General features: G+C 42.9%; 1 protein-coding gene across 2 annotated transcripts in view; it reads right to left on the reverse strand.

Annotated features, from left to right (window-relative positions):
• Positions 1 to 21,767, reverse strand: part of PAK5 (p21 (RAC1) activated kinase 5) — a 299,564-nt gene extending 277,797 nt beyond the window's left edge. For both annotated transcript variants that reach the window (XM_025876070.2, XM_073878384.1), the window contains exon 1: positions 21,335 to 21,767. The gene's annotated coding sequence lies outside the window, so the exon portion shown is untranslated. The remainder of the gene's footprint in view (positions 1 to 21,334) is intronic.
• Positions 21,768 to 22,017: the final 250 nt, after the last annotated feature.

Below are 22,017 nucleotides of genomic sequence, written 5' to 3' on the forward strand. Positions count from 1 at the left end.
AAGAACAGGACAGCTGAATGCTCATCTCATACGTGCTACTCACCACTTGTAACTGAACAAATTCTCTCAACTTCTCTGGTATTTCTTTGAAGCAAAATCATGCTTTAATATGAATTAAGAACATACATGTAAGGGCATTCAATATACTAACAGTTTGTGGTAGATGTGGCATCTCAAAACCACTACAGCTTCAAACTCTAAGTATAATTTTAAATTCATACAATCAAAAAAAAAAAAAAACCAAAAAACTTGTGGGGTGCCTGGGTGGCTCAGTTGTTAAGCATCTGCCTTTGGCTCAGGTCACGATCCCAGGGTTCTGGGATCGAGCCCCGTATCGGGCTCCCTGCTCGGCGGGAAGCCTGCTTCTCCCTCGCCCACTCCCCCTGCTTGTGTTCCTGTTCTCTGTCTCTGTCAAAAAATACATAAATTTTAAAAATCTTAAAAAAAAAAAAAAAAAACTTGTATCCCAAAGAAAGATTCAAGTCTCCACACAGAAGAGCCTCAGGTATCAGCAAATGACAATGTGCATTTATCAAGTGTGCCTGCTCTGTGCCAAGCACGGTTTATTCATTCAATCAACACATATGTACTGATCCCCTCAGATGTTCCAGGCCCCGGAGATAGAGGGCTAAACAAAATAGACAAGGTCCTTGACCTTGTAGGGAAGAGATTTTAATGGTTAAGGAGGAAAGTAATAATAAAGTAAAAAAATAACAGTAATAAGATTTTATTGATGAGAGGGAGAGAGGGAACGTGAGAGAGCACAAGCAGCGGGAGAGGCAGAGGGAGCAGGAGAAGTAGACTCCCTGCTGGACTCGATCCCAGTACCCTGGGATCATGACCTGAGCCTAAGGCAGACGCTTCAACAACTGAGCCACCCAGGCACCCTGAAATAGTAATAAATAATAAACACATCACTGAAGGAGATAATTTCATATGGTGGGGGAAAAAATGTGTAGAAAGTAAACCAGAGTCACATTTGGGGTCAGGGATGCTGCCAACCCACAGCAACCCTAATGAGTTACTAACAGTCATATATTTTTTTAATGCTTAGGAAATCAATGCTCAGAGTAACTAATCAATTGGGTCAATTTGCATAGCTTGCAATGGTTCCACATGTGCCCAACTCAGGATCCAATGTCTTACCCACTATGCAAAGTGCCTTTTTACTAATGAGGTTTTGCTTGGTTAATGGTCATGGCTAGTACAGAGTTACACAGAAGGTTGGCCCCTACGACTTACATCAAATTCCCCAACTGTCAATTCTGAATTAATGAGGTTGAACCAGGTAAGGGCCAAACACAACCAAACTCCAGTAGCAGGACCCTCCTCCCGACGTGGTCACAGAGCAACTGGGGTCATCAGCTTACCTCTGTCACATAAAAATTCTTTTCTCCTCAATGGTCTTTCTGCTCTTTGGTCTGGAGAAAAATTGTCCCAGGGGAAGAATTCCTCCCCTAAACCCCCAGGAGGAGGGCCTCAATTTTCTCATCTCTGGAGGAGAAAGGGCAGGGACATACAGATTTTTCAAGAAGGTGACCCAAAAGGAGGTCAAAGGAGGGGAAAGCGAGGCATCCGGAACTGCCAATCCATCAACCTGGTAATAGGAGCTCACAGAGCAGAGTTTTCTAGAAAACTGACTATCTGCAAGAACAATACAAACCATGTCAGGGAAAGCGAATATACCTACAGATGCACACAGACCTGACGTTCTGAAGGCCACTGCTGTTTAATCTCTGAATGGCAGATGAATTTACCATAACGTATCTGACAATGTTCCATGGAAAAGACTGAAAACATTATGGTTTCAGTGGGGCTGAAGACAACCATCAGATGGGATTCTAAGTTTGCCATTTTCTCAAGAATGCACAGACATCTAAAACCAACATAATGGTAGGTGTACATGGTTAAATAGAACATAGGCCGACAGGAGGACTGTAGAAATAATACAAACAAGGGTACTGTACATCATTTCAACTAAATAATAAGAGTGGTTACCAAAGGTGCTTTCTAACTTGTCCTGTCCAAAATTTCAACAGACCTAACAAAACATGAAGCTATACAGGGCATTGCAATACCCAGTCACTTAAATCATGGAGAGAAAATATGCTCTGCGTGATAAAACCAAAGACAAAATATCAGGAGAGGTTGAGGGCTTGAGTGCATACATTGCATGATAGTTTGGTAGGACATTATGTCCCCACTAACCCACGTATGTTTATTTCCCTAAGAAACAGTTAGGTTGCAATTATCACTGATTTTCTTCCCATTAAGTTAGGTTCTGAATATGCAAATGACTTTTCATTTTAATTTCATACTAAATCAGTATATGCACACAAATCTATTTCTTACCAAGTTTCCAAAATAGAAGCAGCAGTACAATGGCAAAATTGGGACACAAAGATAAAAAGCGAAGAGCATAAGAGGATGAGGAAAAAGAATCCATGTATGGTGTCTTTGGAAGCTAATTCATTTCCAGGAAAAATAGAAATTTTTAAATACAATTAGCCCAATAAATTAGAGCTGTCAAAATCACGTGACCAGAGAAATTTCACTGGGCCAGAAAACTCTGGAGGTAATAGAATTACAATGGTCAATTTTACTTTTATCCATTCTAAGGAAAATTTTTTTTCATGACTACAACTATTGTTCCTGCTTCTGATAACAACATCCTGATGTTCCTTATGAATTCTCTCTACCCGCTTCACTCATGGTCCAGGTAGTTTGGGAGAAAGTAACTTCACTCTGACTTCTGACTCTGGGGATAGGTTTGTGCTCAAGTGGGGCCAAAGGGTAATACATTCCCCCCAAGAAATGGGACTAGGAAGAGGCACTTTCATGTGACCCACAGAACTAACACTGAAATCCAGTCCTGAGATTTTGTTGGACTTCTTCGGTCGGCAAGCATTTTCTGCATTTTAACATTAGTAGGATCTCAACCTAAAGCTGGAGGGGGCCATCTTGCCAGAAAAAAAAAATGGGAGAACCTGCTTGATAATGAAGCCCACCCAGAAACATACACAGCTGGGAGACAGCAAGAAATGGCACCACGATAATACTTCTGAGCTCCTGATCCAGATGTACCCCTGGACATTTTGACTATTCAGGTCAGTAGAGTCCTATTTTGCTTGGTACACTTTGAGCTCGATCTCTTTGAGTTGAGTCTTTTTCAAGCAAAAGAATCTGGTTGAAGACACTCAGTCTGTGCTTCCCATAGCATCAGGCTGCAAATACAACTTTAGCCTATAGGGAGTTCATTCAGTATTTCCTCATAATACCACCTTTCATGAAAATGAATCAAGTCAGAAATCAGTAGAAGTAATGCTTATTTTCTTTAAATGCATCTGACAAAATTTAAATTTTCCCTATGTGCACAAAGCCTCTCTGCTTTTATTTTAGAATCTAATTAAATGCGCCAAACTCCTATTTTTGGAAGATACAAAGAATATGTGCACTTAAGAGTTTTCACTCGCAGCCATGGTTTCATTAATGGAAATTAATGGAAAGACATGGAAATGCTAGGGTCTCTGAGCAACTAAGTCTCTCTGAATTTCTGCAAAGACCAGCGCATACTTTCTCTACTCTCCTTAAAACTGCCATCGCCACTGTCATGACTGCCACAACCTGCCTCCTCAAACTGAGGTCACTTTGTCCCCGTCTTTGAAGATAAAAAGGCTCCAAACAAGAACATTCAGCTTCCCACCACCAAGCTTCCCTAGAATAATCCCATCCTGTCCTCTTCTAGACCCGTCCTCCTGGCTACTCCTCCAGGTGTCCTCTGGGTTCACCTCCCCACTATATCAATGACCAGTTCTTGAAAATACCCAACATGGTGGCTGTTTGGATTAAGGAACATCAACAGGCAAAATATTTCACACGGAGCCTAACACCTCATCAAACCTCCCAAGTCACAGCATTATCCTCATTCGTGTATTTTCTAAAGATGCATTGAGCAACTTAACACAGAGGGTGCCATGTGAAAGGCTTGATTATAAGTACCTGAAGTCTAGCTTCTTCCCTCAAGCCTCTTCCAGTCCACCAGGAGGGAGAGGGAAAGGGAACAGGAAACACATGATTGCAAGGCCTGGTGATCCTCTCCACCAAGTTGGGACCAAACCTAGGACATTTTAAGCATTGTCACTGCAGGAGGAGGCCGGTCAGGCTGTGGACTACACCACCAGGAGGCGCCATTCATATCAACCACAGGTGAATTGTGCCCCTGAATTTTTACAACACAGAGGTCCCGAATATAAAGGAACTGAATGATGAGCCCTAAAGTTCTGAATAGGGGAGGGCAAAACTATAACCCTCAGGGATTCAATAATTAGAGCAACCAAAGATGGTAAAGAAGGGCTCAATGTTGATGGTCCAAAGCCACTGAGGATCACTCTTCCTCCTGGTCTGATAGCTCTCTTCAGATTTCTCCTCCTTACACCTTTTAGGCACACCAGAAATTACAAAAGGACTCTACATGTTTCTGCCATTCCTGGTGGGAAGCTCTAGCATCCAAGGGGCCGTCTGCTGTGAAAAAGAAACCTAGAGGGCTCCTTGCTATACCAATGATGATGAGTTTCTCAAAACCATACCTTAAATCCAAGGCTTAGACATTATTTTAAAAGTGCAATGGTTTGGGACCTGCTGAGCCTGAATATCCTAGTGTGGTCACTGATATGACCTCATCAACTTCGGATCCCTTTCTTGCACCACACTGTTTGAGGCAGATGGCCAATTTTAAAACACCTTCCCTACAATCCCAAACCACTCCAACTGATAATTTTCATCAAGGGAAACATCTGGGTTATTTTCTGAAACCCCACTACAGGCTGCTAACTGCCTGCCCAGTATCCATTCCTCACTTCTTGCTGATCAAGTACATTTCAACACCCAGTTAAAATGTACTAACGTTTACTGTATACCCATATATAAATATGACTAAGCCTTGTCTCTCTGCCCTCAGCATATGTGTTACACCCTCTTCTTTCTCTACGCAAAACTATTTTGGGTTTGGAGTTTTTTTTGTTTTTTTTTTTTTTAAGATTTTATTTATTTATTTGACAGAGACACAGTGAGAAAGGGAACACAAGCAGGGGGAGTGGGAGAGGAAGAAGCAGGCTTCCCATGGAGCAGGGAGCCCGATGTGAGGCTCGATCCCACGACCCCGAGATCATGACCTGAGCTGAAGACAGACGCTTCACGACTGAGCCACCCAGGTGCCCCTGGTTTGGGGTTTCTAGTAAGGCCCAGACTCAAGACCATTTTTATTATTCATGCCAACAGATATAACTTTTATTATATTTTCTCCAAATTTTTCCTGCTTTCATGTTATCTGCCACTAAAAAATGATCGTGGCATGAAATACATTATTTGGGACACAGAGTTCCATTAATGCCTTGGAGGAGATGGCTTACCAACTGGTCCACCAGTGCCCCACAAGAATGCAATTGCATTACATGGGTAAATGATTTACTCCTGGGGAATATTTTATCCTCTGCTTTACAAGGTCAATGTAGTCTTAACTTCTGTCCCATTTTTCAATATCAGATACATTTAACAACTGCATGTTTAATTACCTAAGACCCCAAATCAGTACCAACAGTTATATTACTGCATTCATTTGGAATGACTATGACTATGAGAGCAACTTACCTCTGGTTCAATGTCTTTTTACCCACTGTACATGTGGTGTCTTTGTCTATGTTAATAGATGATCCAATCAATACACTCACAGTTGGCTAGCAAAAGATAGCCTTTTAAAAAAAACAAAAACAACAACAAAAAATACAATGACCTCTGAAGTTCTGCAGGCACATGCTAAGGAAAAACCAGGTATGGATATATCGAGCCTGTTAATGCTGCCCATATGCCTACTGACTTCCAACTGCCTGTATCTGTGTTCCTAGGAGCTTTTTCCAAACAGAATTTGACAGAATGTAAGGTTGGAAATACAGATGAATTAACATCCCCTGGGTACAGTCTTCAACCAGTTACAGATGGAAGTTAGTGTGTAAATATCTCAGCTCTTCCTTTTGGATGGACTAATTCTAAAGCATGAGTTATACACCATTTCCAGTTCCTCCAGTAGTAAATTCCAATTTTGGTAGATTTTCCTTCCTTACGTTACTTCCCCCTCTCTCCTAATGATGTGCCTGTAATTTTTCAAATAAACTACTTTCTTCCTGAATCCTTGACTCAAGGTCTGTTTGCGGAGGGGGTGGGGGAGGGAACCCAACCTAAAACAGAGGAGGACAGAGGAATTAGGTTTTAGAACTTAATACTTTTTGCCCTCATCTTTTATACTTGCGGGAGAATAGTCTTAATACAGCAAGGAAGATGTGCTCCTGGATAGGCATCTGCCAGTTTCTAGTCATAAAATGACAATAATGGCAGCACCTAATTTATAAGCCCATTGGAAGGATTAAATAAGATAGGGCACATAATGCCTATAAGAATACCTGGCAAGTAATACGTGCTCAAATAATCTGTTATGGTAAATACCATTGTTCTTACTCTGAAGTATAGCTTTTCTTTTTACAACCACATAAATAGCTTCTTGGGCACCTACTATGTGCCATAACTTCATCTTGGGAATTATTAAAACTGCAAGAGACAGAGCTCTGGTTCAAATTCTGTCAACATGTAACTACATGAAAAGCTATTTTCACTAAGAAAAATCTGGACAATTAGCAGTGCTGCAGTAAGTGTCCTCAGCAGCTCAAGAATGGGGTTGAGGTTTGACCCGAAATGAAAATTCTATTTCCAAATGAAAAATTGTGAGGGTCCTTCCTTGCAAGAGGCCAATCATATGCAAAGAGGCAATCATATGCAAACTGGAATGCAAAATCTCCATCTCGTGTCCACAGCCCTTGCAATGTGACTGTGCAGCAACTTTCTTTAAATAGAATCCACTTCCCTACCCCTTAAATCTGGGCTGGCCTTGAAACCTGCTTTGACCAAGAGAATGTGCCTACAGTGACCATGTACCTTCTCCCAGTCTGGGCCTTAAGATGTCTGTGTGCTTCCCTTTTCTCTTGGATCCCTGCTCAGGTGCATGGGAACAGGCTGAGGGTAGCCTGCTGAGGATCAGGGTCACATGACCCATTCAGCCCCATCACCCCAAAGTACAGCCCGTCAACCACCATATATGTGACTGGGTAGATTCTAGAGGAGCTGGTTCTGCTGGTTCTATTGGATCCACCTCTACTGCCCCAATTTTTTTTTTTTTAAGAAATAGATATTCAGAGAAGGCTTATTTTTTTTATTTTAAAGATTTTATTTATTTATTTGACATAGAGAGACACAGCAAGAGAGGGAACACAAGCAGGGGGAGTGGAGAGGGAGAAGCAGGCTTCCCGATGAGCAAGGAGCCCGATACGGGCCTCAATCCCAGGACCCTGGGATCAAGACCTCAGCTGAAGGCAGACGCTAAATGACTGAGCCACCCAAGTGCCCCACCCAAACTCTTAATTGGAGAATTTCCCAAGATTCAGCCCTTGGATTCCTTCTGTCTAAACTCACTTGCTTTGGTGAGGTCATCATCTCTACCTCCAGCACAGACTTTTCTCCTTAACCCCAGACTTACAAACTACTCAACATTTCCATCAGAAGTAGATGCCCACTGTTTAAACTAAACTCCTAATTTACCCCCAGAAACCTCCTTCTCCCACAGTCCTCCCTTCCTTAGGTGAAGGCAACTTCATTCTTCTGGGTGCTCAGGTCAAAAACCTTGGAGTCATCCTTGACTCCTCTCTTTCTCTCATAACCTGTACCCAATCCTGAGGAAACCCCACCTTCAAAATATGTAAGAACTGGGTCACAACTCACCACTTTCAGGGCTCTAAGTCTGGTCAAACCACCATCTCTCTCGCCTGAATTATCACAGTGTTCCCCTGATCAGTCTCCCCACTTTCATACTTTCCCCTTCTCGACAGGGAAGCCAGTCCCCTGGTAAAATAGGTCAGATCCTGGCCTCTGCTCAAATCTTTCCAGTGGCACGCCCCCCCCATCTTGCTCAGAGAAAAGACTAAGGTGTCCCTGCTGGCTCCAAACCCGCCTTCACTTTGTTCCAGCCATGCTGGCCTCCCTGCACTTCCTCCCACAAGCCAGGCACTGTACCCTGGGGACTGCTCACTGGCTTCTCTCCCCGGGGACGTTTGCCCATCCACAAGACAAGGTAGATGCACATGGGTAGTTCCCTCCTTCAACGTCACCTTCTCAACAAGCCTATCCAGACCCCCCCTATTTAAAACTGCACCCTTTCCTGCCACCATCCCACCCACTTCCTAACCCTTTATCCCACTCTATTTCTTTCAAAGCACCGATCACCTTCCAACCTTCTATCCATTTCTTAATTTATTGTTTACTGTCTCTCCCTGCAGAGGAGGGATTTTATCTATGTTCATTGAAGGGCCACCCCAGTAAACACAGCAGTACTGAATGCATGTCTGTTGAATAAATGAATGACTAGTTAGGAATGGTCATATCTATTTTTATCCTATTTTTAAATTTGTATCCTTTAAGCCTTTTTATATAGCCTGTCAAAAAAAACCCAAAAACCAAAAAACAAAGCAGAAGCAAGCAGACACCACCCTAAAAGATCCAGTTATCTTTATTTTAATCCTACTAGTTTAAGTGATTAACTTGGAACCAAAGATTTCTGTTTTATAGTGACACCGACAGTCCTTGCACACCCTGGTTTACCTAGGAAAGAAAGCCCCCTTCGACAGGCAGGCCATGCTCTGTGATTAAAATCAGGTTGAGGTCTGAAAAGAACTGGAAAGCCACTTTCTAAAGTCTTCTCTCGCTCTCCTATCTCAAGCAAATAGTAACTCTAGGGACAACTCTGGAATTTTCTATCTCATTTGTTTTTCATTACTTTTTAGTAAGGTACAGTGATAGCATTATTCTCAGTTGCCCTGGGTGATTCCAATATTGATTTTGAGATTCTTCCAGCTATTCTATAGAGTGCATATCATTTATAAGGTTCTACTTCACTTCTGTGGGCATATTTGCAATCTGAATGTTTTATATTTTCCAGATGATGGTATCATATGAAATATGATAGCATCCTTCTGAGTTTTGATAATCCCTACCTCCAGCAAGCTCGAGACCATATGATATCCTTTTCTATTTTGGTTTAATTCAAATGGAACACATGAGGAAGTTTTTAATAATTATCCCGTATTGCAAAAATATTGAAGTTGAGTTGCTGAAGCCTAACTATGCAAATATTCCCACCAAATATTAAGAAGGCTTTACTCAATATTTTTTTCCCTAGGATGGAATTGTAAAAATGTATCTTTGTGAAATCTCATTTGCCTTATAATTATTAAACAAATAAGCTTATATTTTTAGGAAATGAGATGAAGAAGGAACATTGTATAATGACTCAAAACCATAAAGCAACCCTCCCCTGTAATCCAAAGATGATAAATTCAAAAGGCTTCAAGGGACAAGACAGCAACATAAACAATTAAAATGGCCTGATGGGACCCCACAGGGAGTGATGGACACTGTGACAAAATGAAGACTCCATTACCTATGATGGAGGCAACTGCTACTCAGCTACAGTGGATGGGTGCCATGAGAAAACACAGGACTGCCAAATTTTGTGTTTGTGTATATATCAGGTTTTTCGTGTATTTTTCCTAAGAGAAGAAACCTGAATTTTTAGGGGAAATTTCACACTATGTGTGCCAAACGGAACATATCTAGGCCACAAGACTCTGCTCCAAAATGGCATTGTCAAATGTTTAGTACCTAATTCACAGTGTTCTCCCCCACACTTTCCAGCTTTAAAAGGACAGCTCAACTATATTTTGCAGATAGTAAAAGTCTCCAGTCGTGTTCCCTGATTCCTAGTTGTTAGTGGGCTCTGGGTGTTGAGTGTTTCTTTCAACCGGTGTAGACTGCTAATGTGGCCATGCAGGTACCCTCCACAGGAATCCAAGCTGAAGGCAACATAGTAATTGCTGTCAGTGTTATCTATACACTGCCTTTAAAATCCCGTCCAGTTATCACCCTAGAATCTTCTCTCTCTGGGCATCCTGCCACAAGTATCTGTGACCAGAAGCCTGATGAGACCCTGGTCCCACACTGGGGAACACCCTACTTGAACCACTTACTTTGATTCATTTCCCTCCCAAGCCTTCCTGGTTTTTCTCATTTTTGAGTGCCTCTGTTACTATGGAAACACGTGGTACCAAAGACCAGAGCAGAAGTGACTAAAACCCCAGCTTCCCATAAAAAATACCAACTAATATTCAAGCATCATTGGCTGCGCATATTCATACCAGGTTTGAGACATCAGAGAAGTGTAAGTTATGTCTAGTAATGAAATAACTATTCTTAATATTTAAGAAGCTCAGTCTATTTACTCTATTCCTGGAAAACTGGCTCTTCGCTTATGGTTTGCTTCCTTACTTTTTTTTTTTAAAGATTTTATTTATTTATTTGAGAGAGAATGAAAGAGAGACAGCACAAGAGGGGGGAGGGTCAGAGGGAGAAGCGGACTCGCCGCTGAGCAGGGAGCCCAATGCGGGACTCGATCCTGGGACTCCAGGATCATGACCTGAGCCAAGGGCACTCGCTTAACCAACTGAGCCACCCAGGCGCCCCCTCTTCCTTACTCTCTTTTCAATGTATTTAGAAGGTCTACTTTATACCCACATCCAATATTAAAATTTGTCTCTAACCAGAAACAGAGGATTAATCTTTCTTTCCATATGTTTTTCATCTATAGAAAGGAGGAGGAAAAAAAAAAAAATTCCATGCTAGTATTAAGGAAATGGATTAGACCATTGCTGGGTCCCAACCCAGAATTTTAAACCATGGCATTACTCTTTTGCATCTAGACTCATTTTTTTAGCCTAGGTAACATGCATTTACCCACAAACATTTTTTTCCTCCCACAAACATTTATCGAAGACCTGACGTACGTATGCATAAAGCTCGGTACTGGGGATACAGGCACCAAGAGACAAGTTACCTGCTTTAGAAGAGTTCTCGGTCTTGTACAAGAAGGGAACCAAGTAAGAAAACATCTACAAAACGCTGTGATGACTGCTTTGAGAGGGGTAACCCAAAACCAGGTGGAAAATGATTTTTGGGGGTGGGGGGATGAGGTAGGGTGGGGGGCGGTACCTGGATAGAAGTTTTCAATGGGTTGGTGGTAAGCAGGTGATCCAATGTTCCTTTTGAGGTGGGAATGAAGACAGAACAAAGAGGCTGACACAAGGTCTAATTGAGAGATGCTATGGAAGTGGTGGTGGGGACAGGGATAGGGCATAAGTGAGAAAGTAGATGAGATTTAGGGACTCCTTGGATATGAGGGGGTAAAACAAACTACTATTTAACTCCAGTCACTAATGGCTGTTACACGCAAATACTATTGGAAATTTCCTTTTGTTATTTGTTTCCATGTGTCTGAAGCCTAGACAAAAAAGAAAACGCTACAGTTTAAGACTTTTTTTCCTTTAACCACCAATCCCCCCCATCACTGTTTATATTTTTAGAGATTAAATCATCCCCACGTAGCAACTGTCTCTACTTTGGGGGAAGAATCTTTTAAACAAATGAACTTTTCTAGTCTTCACTGCTAGGAAGTTCTTTTCCTGGGTCAGTAAATTGCAGTGCAACTAAATTAGGCAGGTGGGCAACTCAGCTGATGGTTAAGAACAGCTTAGTTTGAAAAATCAGTGTGTTATACAAATATCTATTTGCATGACTCAAATGATCATCCTTAGAAGCAAAGGGGTCAAGTTCCATCCAGAAAACGGCTAAAGGGTTTCTTAAATAGTATGTCAACCTTGAATTTGAAAAGTGAAGCTAACAATTGTTGACTGTCATAGAATTTATATTTGGGACTGAAGGTGTGAGTGAGTGAGCTCATGCCCATCCTCCCTCCCTCCTTCCATAACTTATTAAAGGAGTGATGGAACCAACGCTTGGATAAAGTCCTCTTGATTCAGTTGGACAGTAGGGAAATGGATGCTTGGGGTTGTGAACCAGCGCTTTATAGGAAAAAGAAAGGTACTCTTCACTGCTAATTTACTACCTTCATCAATGACCTAAGTGACAATTCCCTTGAAAACGGGCAAAGGGAATCTCCTGACATCAGTTTTAAAATGTAAATCAAGGGCGCCTGGGTGGCTCAGTTGGTTAAGTGCCTGCCTTCGGCTCAGGTCGTGATCCTGGAGTCCCAGGATCGAGTCCCGCATCAGGCTCCCAGCTCAGCAGGGAGTCTGCTTCTCCCTCTGACCCTCCCCCCTCTCATGTGCTCTATCTCATTCTCACTCTCTCAAAATAAATAAATCTTTCTTAAAAAAATGTTAATCAAATGTGCTTCTTATACAAGCAACCAGATATTGATTTTTGCTTTTGATCATTCGGTTAATCATAACACTGGACACAGCAAGGCCATCAATGCATTTACTTTCCCTTTTCATGGGGAAATTTGCATGAACAGAAATGCTGAATCAGAGGATTGGAGAGTCAGAATGGGTTGATTAATCCAGTGCTTTGTACATTATTGAAGGTCCAAGGACTCCAAACAAAACTTTCCTTATCTACTGACACCGGATTTCGATGAGCCAGAGTTTGACTCCTCTTCATTACCCTACCTAACTGCAGGGTAGTTTGCCTTGAATGACCTATAGAGCTCTTATGAAGATTAATTAAGATATACAGGGAAAATACTGGGATGAGGATTTAATGCATCTTGTTCAATATGTTAGATATAATCACAGGAGTGCAATCCGCTTTTCTTCTGATCTGTATTGTTGCTGCACAAGTAGCTAACTGCATGTGTGTGTTGTGTGTACAACTGAGTATCACCTTTCTAAAAGACTTAACTGAGCAGGCCCAAGCCTAACATTTGAGGGGGCAAAAGCACAAATGGAGTCTTAATTATTATACATTCAAATATGATAAAACAAGCTAAAAATTGTTAAACATGTTCTATCTGCCTAGCTTGACAAATATGCCTTCATAGCAACCTAGAAGCCAAGTTTAAATTCAGATTTTTTGAGTTCCAGAAAACAGCCAAGTAAGGAGCACCAGCCTTCTGCCCGGTCCTCTTGCTCTTTCTACCCTAACCTCCAGCATCTGTGCGTGGACTACAATATCCTCCTGTCCCAGCTCCAGCCACACATCCCAGGAACAGTCTTTCCTCAGCCACCCTTGGGCCCAGGAGCCTTTTGAGCAGGGAAATCCACGACCTGGGTATGCACAGCACAGCACAGAGGTGGCCAAGGCGGCACATGGGCTCTTTGATTGGTACGGAGGGGTGTGGTTGTGCAGGTACAAAGAGGTTGGGGGACAGAGCAGCTGAGCTCTTTGCAGGGCAATGCCCGGGGCAGAGGCGGGGGGGTGGCAAACCCTCCTAGTAATTTAAGATTTTCTCGGTCCTATTATTAGTGCAACTGAAGAACAATTTCCTTTTTTCCCTTCCATTTGCAAGTCTTTCCTCAGGGAAAAGTTTATAAATAATTATAAAAGCAACATGAACCTGAGCATGAAAGTACCCGGATAGCCACAGACATTTCCTGTTTATGACAAGAACCGTGGGAAGAATACCAACTTACCTATGGATGTTTGGTATTATGTACCAAGCTATTTGAATGGAGACCACAGTTATTCATGGTGGACCAAACTCAAACCTTACTACAGGACTTGCTAAATATAAAACAGGCTGAGACTTGTGTTGGTGCCCCCATCCATTTCCAAACTATACCTCTTGCTTCTGCGAAACTGTTTTTGGATAATCCTTCCCACTGGTTCTTATCTCACCGGAGAATGGGACCTCCCCTCAAAACTCCTGCCCATCCACAAAGATCAGGTCTGAAAAGCCCATCTGCAGGCAGGTCACTGCTGACCCTGGGCAAAAACAGCATCTCCTGGGTGAGGGACCAGCATGCACACAGTGTCCTGAATTTGCAGGAGCTGTGATTCTACAGCTCAGATGTTCTCTGAGGAGGAGAAAGGAAGGAAGCTGGCTGCTGTTCAACCCCGCTGGCCTCCAAGTCCTGGGGTAATGGCCATTTTAATTGCCTTTTTGTGTTGGTTTGGTTTTGGTTGTGTATCACCCATCTTTCTTGTTTGTTAGTAAAGGGGGCAGTGGACCTGCTAATCTAGGTCCCTTCCCCTCCCTGATGCCCAGGGGACTGAATGGGGAAGAGGGGTTTGGAGCGCAAGCCCAGGTATAACTACCGGCAGACTGTGGCCCAGCCCTGAGCAGCCTATTCTTGGCTGGAGCCTGTTTTTCTAAGCACCTGATATTTAGAGCCTGGAGCTGACTAGGTTCTGGTTTGCTTGCAAGCCTGTTTTTTGGTTGTTGTTCTGATTTTTTTGTTTGTTTGTTTCTGCCCTGCGCTCCCCCTTCCCCGTTCCTGGCAATTCTCTTAGCTATCTGATAACCTTCTAGTAAATTCTTTTTGCTCAAGTTAGACAGTTTCTTTCATTTGCATGCAAACTAAGAGTCACTGCTGATACACTTGGCAGAGCTCCTGACACAGAGATAATCAATGAATGTGTGTTACATAAATGAATAATTATAACCTGAATGTGTATCACTACCATATTTATAAAATAATGGTTTTTCTGATTCATAAGACAATGCTATAATTTTTTTTCTTGATTCGGAAAGGTATAAAAAAGGTAAAAGCAAAGCCATACTTCTACCATCCAGACATGGCCTAACTTTTTGTTCTAGCTTTTACGTACCTATAGGATATTTCCATCTCATGAAACACACATCATTGCAGACTGGCTTATTTCCACTTAAAACTGAAGTTGTTCCACATCATTACATAATCTTTGAAATGATCACTTTTAATATCTCTGTAACTATTATTTGGGGACCCTAAAATACCTTTAATGAGTCCCCCAATTTTTAGTTTCAAAGGGTAATTTTTCTATTGTTTTTGCCTGCATCTAATTCCTCAGCAGAGACTAAAATTAAAATTAAAAGCCAGAGAAATGATTGTGTCAAATAATATGAACTTTGAAAATATTTGTCAAAGACTTTTAAAACTGTCCTCCAAGAAGATTGTATCATGTAATTCTCCCACCAGCAGTTATGAAAATGTCCTTCTCACTGCATCCCTCCTGGTACTGAGTATTTCTATATAGATATACATATATGCATACATATTGCTTGTTTAATACATGAAACATGGCATCTCATTTTTGTCTGAATTTGCATTTCTGTGGTTAATAGTAAGATTTATTAAATATGTGAATTAGCCTTTTTATTTCTTTTTTTTTTTTTAAGATTTTATTTATTTATTCATGAGAGACAGAGAGGCAGAGGGAGAAGCAGGCTCCCAAGGAGCAGGGAGCCCGATGCGGGACTTGATCCCAGGACCCTGGGATCATGACCTGAGCTGAAGGCAGACGCTTAACCATCTGAGCCACCCAGGCGCCCTAGCCTTTTTATTTCATCCTTTCAAATCATTTCTTCAGATAATTGGACAATTCTATTGGGGTATTATTTCCTACTTACTGATATGCAAGAGTTTTTCAGTGCAGTTATTCTATTAACTGTTCTATCATGCTTGCTGTATTTTTCTCCATGATTATTTTCTGCTTTAAACTGTATATTTTTGCATATGACAGTTTAAAATATATTCAAAGCTATCTTCTGCTCTGCCATTCTTTGCATTAATTCCTAAGTATTTTCTTCTAGCTTTGTTTCTCACCTGCCAGATCAATGTGTTTGGAATTTAGTGAATCGTGTAAACAGAAGTTCTTAGTTGAAGGTTTTCTACCTACTTGGCATGTTGCCTTGGTTTTGTCTAATACTTTTCACTGTTTCAGAATGCTTCTGTTTCCCAAAACTACCTGAGCCTGTTTCCAGGCTACTCTATTCCAGTGAGCTATCTATTGATTCCTCCACCAGAACTACACATCTACAATGTCATTCAATGACCAGATTTTTATTTCTGTAAGGGTAACCCACCACCACATATATTCTTTAGCAAAATCTTCCTGACTATAGTCCTGTAGTAATTCTTGTGAATTGATGTTAGAATCATTTCGTCAAGTTTCCCCAAATCCCAAAGCAATAAAACTGTATGATTGATTGTGGAAAAGTAACTACTTCATAATATCTTTCTACCCTAAGAATAGTATGTCTTCATTTGTTCGTTTCTTTTTTTGTGTTTGAGTAAAATTTTACAGCTTTCTAAATAAGTCTTTAGATGTCTCTTATTATTCCCAAGTATTCTACATACATTTCCTATTTTTCTTAAGTTTATATTTTTGTAGATTTATGAACAAAATCCTTCTCTATTTTATTTTGTAGTCAGTGAATACTGGCATTTTGGTGTAGCCATTGATTTTTAAACAGGAATTTTATAACTAACGATCTTACAGAAACAGAAGTTTATGTTTTAGTTGACTCAGTTGTGTATCTACCACTTTTACACAAAATCAAGACACAATGTCCAATATTTTGTTACTTGGGTGAAAAGTTATACTTAAACATATGCATTAAATGTTTATTTTAAAAAAAGCACTTTTCATGAAATAAGATTACATGAAATTAAGGCCATCCCAGAAATCCAAAATGTAACTTTGTAATCCTGCACTGAACCACATTCTTTTCCCCAGGGTACTCAGCCTTGCTTTTCAAAACTACCCAGAAGTGCCCTGAAGGAGACATTCAGTCACTTCTCACTTGGATTAAATAGGACAAATAAAAACAATTCAATAGCTGATTACGAATTTTGACAACTGTGGAAGACAAACACACCAGGAGGGGCACCTGGGTGGCTCAGTCATTAAGCGTTTGCCTTTGGCTCAGGTCATGATCCTGGGGTCCTGGGATCAAGCCCCGCATCGGCTTCCCTGCTCCATGGGAAGCCTGCTTCTCCCTCTCCCACTCCCCCTGCTTGTGTTCCCTCTCTCGCTGTGTCTCTCTCTGTCAAAAAATAAATAAAATCTTAAAAAAAAAAAAAAAGAAAAAAGAAACACACCAGGAACTTGCTCTTGTATAAAGAGCAGTTTGTCTCTTATTTTAACCCCAGAGACAATAGGCAGAATGATTTTTTAAAGTAGAACAGGGCCGGGGCCCCTGGGTGGCTCAGTCGTTAAGTGTCTGCCTTCGGCTCAGGTCATGATCCCAGGGTCCTGGGATCGAGCCCCGCGTGGGGCTCCCTGCTCCGCGGGAAACCTGCTTCTCCCTCCCCCACTCCCCCTGCTTGTGTTCCTGCTCTCGCTGTGTCTCTCTCTGTCAAATAAATAAATAAGATCTTAAAAAAAAAAATAAAGTAGAACAGGGCCCACCTGTATATAGTCAAAAAACAATTGCATGCTCTTCTGTACAGGAGCAGATTCCTTTTTCCACAGATAAGCCCAAGCTTCCTATTTTTAAAGATAAGGATAATAATATCTACTAATTATTAATTCATTAGTATTTACCGTGCATCTGATTTGGTTGTGTTACTGGGAAAGACTGGAGGACTATCTCTAGTAATGAGTAGGGATAGGGACTGAGAAGAAGCTGGTTATAACAGAAGCACAGTAAATGTTATTACTGCACATTATTATTATTAATCTCTAGAAGGCTAAAAGTCTAGTTCCCCCGTTGTCCCCCTAAGGCCGAGCATGGCAAATATAAATGTCCAATAGGCATTTGTGAAATGTTTGTTGACTGACTGATGTTTTTACAAAAACAGTTGCTAGAAAATATTTTGACTCAATTCTTAACTGTTTGCTTAAAACCAATTCTTAGAAGATGCATTTGTTAAAGCCAGGAATACTCCTCTTTTGAAATCAGAATGAGTTTCTCAATTGCTCTTTTTATACTAGTAAAAAAAAAAGTTTCTAAAAAATCAGATCTTTAAGTTGGCACAGAAAAATGCTGTAAGAGTACTCATTCCTTCACTCATTCGCCAATATTGAACATCTTCTACATGCAAGACATAAAACAAATGGCCATTAGAGTTTACAGACATTAGTCAAATAAATAGGAAATTGCAAATTGAGGTAAGTGCTATGGAAGAAAATTAGAAGGGTGATAAGGAGAATGGGGCTGCTGGGGAAGAGAGACGAAGGAGGCCCGAAGGTTGAGTACAGTTTGTATTGGCAAAATATTAGGGGAAGTGCTTGGGATACTCAACAGAGAGGAGGTCAGTGTTAACAGTAGCAAGAGGGGATGCCCAAGACAAGGCTGGCTAAGCACCCAAGGCTCAGTCTTTGGAACCCGTCCCAAGTATGTGAATGCATTTTATGCAAGAAACTGACACAATCCTATCCGCTCTAGAAGAATGATTTGAGGGACCAAGCAAGGAGCCAGGGATCTTGCTAGAAAGTTATGCTAGTGATCCAGGAAAGAGTTGATGACTTGAGGTTTGATGGTGTGGTGGTAGGGATGGAAAGAAGAATCTGTCAAGAGATATATGTAGAAGACCAAATTTATGTAACTTTGGGGTGATTTGGGATATAGAGGGCACAGGGAATGAAGGTGTCAAAGACGATTCTCCAGTCTGGCTAAAGCAACACCATGGACAGTGGTGCTATTTACCAAGCTAAGAAAGATTGGAAAGGTATTACGACTGGGGTGTTTTTGTTGCTCTTGTCATTTTTCTTGTTCAATTTGATTTTCTGTTGTTTGTTTGCATTGTGTCAGTGGGGTAGCAAAAAGAGAGGAGGCAACATTAACGAACCCCACTGGTACAGGGTATGTCAGGTAGGTCACCTGTAGGAGACTGAGATCCTGGATCAACTGGATTTCCAGATAAGTGATATTTGCCTAGTACCTATAAATGCTGCTCTTCCTTACCATGGTGGAAACGTCAAATATGTTAGCTGGATTAAATAACCTTGAAAGTCTTTTCCAAACACATAATACTCTACCTTCTATTCATATGCTGAAATAATCAGGCCATTAAACACAGATCACAGGCATGTTGACATACTGGGCTGAATAGCGTCCTCCCGAAATTCATGCCTAACCAGACCCTATAAATGTGACCTTATTTGAAAACAGGATCTTTGCAGATATAATCAAGATGAGGTCATACTGAATTACAATGGACCCTAAATTCAATCTGAATAGTGTCCTTATAAGAAGGGGGAACTTAGCCATGTGAAGATGGAGGCTGGAATTGGAGCTATGTTGCCACAAGCCAAGGAACACCTGGGGCCACCACATGCAGGAAAAGGGCAAGAAAGGATCCTCCCCAAGAGGCTTCAGCGGGAGCAGGGCCTTGTCTACACCCTGATTGTGGAGCTCCAGCCTGCAGAACGCTAGAGAATAAGTTTTGTTTTAAGCTACCTGGTTTTTGGCAATTTGTTATGGCAGCCCTAGGAAACTAACAGTTGGAGAGTTAGATCACTTGTTTGGGGCTGACTAGCATTAACACAGGGAATACAGTATAGGGTAAATAAATATCCATTTCCCTTCCTCTTCTAAGCGTCACCACCATTTTCCTGGTGGTTTATGAGTAATCCATACACCTACCCATTTAGGCAAGTCTCTCTGTCCCCAGGATTGTTTTACAGGGGAGGAAGCTGAGACTCCGTGAAGTTAAATAGCTTGCCCAAGATCACAAAGCTAAGAATGGAGGAGTCAGAGCCCAAACTCAGCTGTCTCATCACCAAGATACCACGCCCGGAACACCCGCCTCTCACACCTGCAGCGTTGAAGCAAACTCTGACAAAGGAGAGGAGCTGCCAAACTGTGTTTTCAATGCCTGCCATTAACACTCACATTTATTAGCAAAATACCAAGTTGCAGGCACCTAGTATAATCAATCTTTACCCCTTCTCAGAGGAACACAAAAATCTTATTCTAAGACCAATACTATCAATAAACTTGCCATCAACTCTATTGCTTCCATTAGCAGTGCTTCTGCTTTGCACATATGTATTCCAAGTCAAGGTATTACCATCAGATTGGACATTTACGACTTTAATTTACTTAAATGCATTTTCCTCAAGCACTCCCCCATTTCATTTTGATGATACTGACTCATTCTTGCCATCTAAGGAGACCATAAGAATAGATACTCCAAGTACGGAGGAAAGTGTCTCTAAACTTCATGGTCACAGATGTCCATCCTTTAAATTCTAAAGTAAAAAATAAAAGCATATTCTAAATTTACCTCCCTTCCTTAACTCAGTGAGTTGTGAATATAACAGATACAGAAATTTAAGGTGGCAGAGCTGTTATTCTGGGGTGCCAGTTTCATAGAATTCTAGTGTAGGAGGGGCCTTTCAAAGAGTGTCTTGTCCATCTGGACTCAGGTAAGAGAGACTGTGTCTACATACCACCAAACTCCAGAAGAGAAAAGGGAGGTGCTGAGAGATTTTGTGAGTTACCTAAGACCCGATGGCTATTTCTTGGTAGAACCCTGTGCAAGGTTTCCCAATTTCCCCCAAAAGTGTATTTAGCCTCCTAACCTGTCACCAGCTATTAAGGATGACACTTGCTCCTGGCTTACTGCCAACTTCTCTATTAATTTGACCACAGGCAGCCCCAATGCTTCAAATTCCCTTAACTGATATCTAATGTTGAATTAACTAGCGTCCCATGTTTAAACCTCCAGCTACACACACATGGGTTCGAGTAGGACAAACACGCTTCTCCTCCAAACCGGGCACAGATGATCTCTAGACTTTTCAAGTTTACCCTCCAGGAGGCCGACGTCACAGGCGATTTTGACAAGAGTTTGGAACCGAGATCCTCTTCCACGCTCTGCCCACACCCGTGCCCAGGAGAAGTTCTCTCTCTCCATTACAACCCACCACGCGCGCGCGCGCGCATCCACACACACACACACATACACACACGCAAGTAACAAAGGAAAACACAGCTCCATAAAGGCTCAGCTATTACATCTTCCAGTCCACACCTGCCAAGAGACAAAAACCATACGGAAATCCTGCCCTGGCAATATGTGCCACACTCCTGGGGAGAAACAGGCACCCTGGCACCCCCCTGGGCGTGCGCGGCTGTATACACAAAGAACCGGTGCGGGGCTTGCTGGCGGTCCGGGGGACCAGCGCACTCCCAGAACTGGTATCCGGGGGTCTCCCCCGCGCCTTCTCGCCCGGCAGAAAGAAGCTAATCCTTTATTTGACCCGCAGAGAGCCCAGGCTGGATGGCAGCGCATGGGGGGTGGGGGCGGTCCCGGATCTCTGCCCTGCAACCCGCCGGTCCCCAGCCTCTGGCATCTCCTAGGCGATGCACAACCGCGCGCTGTCAGATGTCCGCTTCGCATCCTCTGCCGGCGAGGCGAGATGCCCGGGGTCCGAGCCGTGCTCATCCCCGCAAGCGCCCCTCCCCGCGCCGCTACCCACCCAGGCAGCCCGGCCAGGCGCGCCTGCCTACCTGGTGGCTGGCTGTCAGCGCAGCGGCGGCGCCTCCTCCGCTTCTCCTCCGCCGCGGCTACATCGCTCGGAGCGCCATGTTCCCGGTCTCGACTGGCGCTCGGCGGGCGCACGCCGGGCAACTACTACGGGCTGGGTAGGGGCAAGGGGGGCGGGGGCCAGAGGGAGGGGGTGGGAGGCAGAGCCGCGGCTTTCTACTCTCCACCCAAGCCTCCCCCAGCTACTGAGCATGCCCAGCTGCCCGGCTTCGCCCCTAGGAGGACTTTCCACGAGCGCACGCAGCTGTTCCGGGTTTTCGCGGCAGCCGGCGGGAGGCAGGCAGTAGCAGCTGCGGGGCGGGGGAGGGGGGGCGGCAGAGGGGGAGGGTCGGGGGAGTGTCTCCACTCTGCGGAGCCCGGAGCCGGAGAAAGCAGCCCCTTGCCAATCCAGTCACCCAGTTGCCGTATCCCCGCGCCGGGGCAGCTCCTGCACTCCCCCTACGCACACACTGGGGGTTCGCAGAAATTTTGTGCAGGACCAATGCGGGGCTGAGCTTTGCTAAAGAGGAGAGCAAAGCGACGGGAGGAGGCGGGGCTGAGAAGCAGATCCTTCCGCTAACCTCCTTGCTGCCACCTGGACCCGTGCTTCTCAAACTTCAATGTGTCAAAGGATTAAAATGCAAATCCAGGTGCCTCAGATTCTACA

The sequence above is a fragment of the Callorhinus ursinus genome, unplaced genomic scaffold (genome assembly GCF_003265705.2).
Source record: "Callorhinus ursinus isolate GAN/ISIS: 27379988/994484 unplaced genomic scaffold, GSC_fseal_2.0 scaffold29, whole genome shotgun sequence".
Classification (NCBI taxonomy): domain Eukaryota; kingdom Metazoa; phylum Chordata; class Mammalia; order Carnivora; family Otariidae; genus Callorhinus; species Callorhinus ursinus.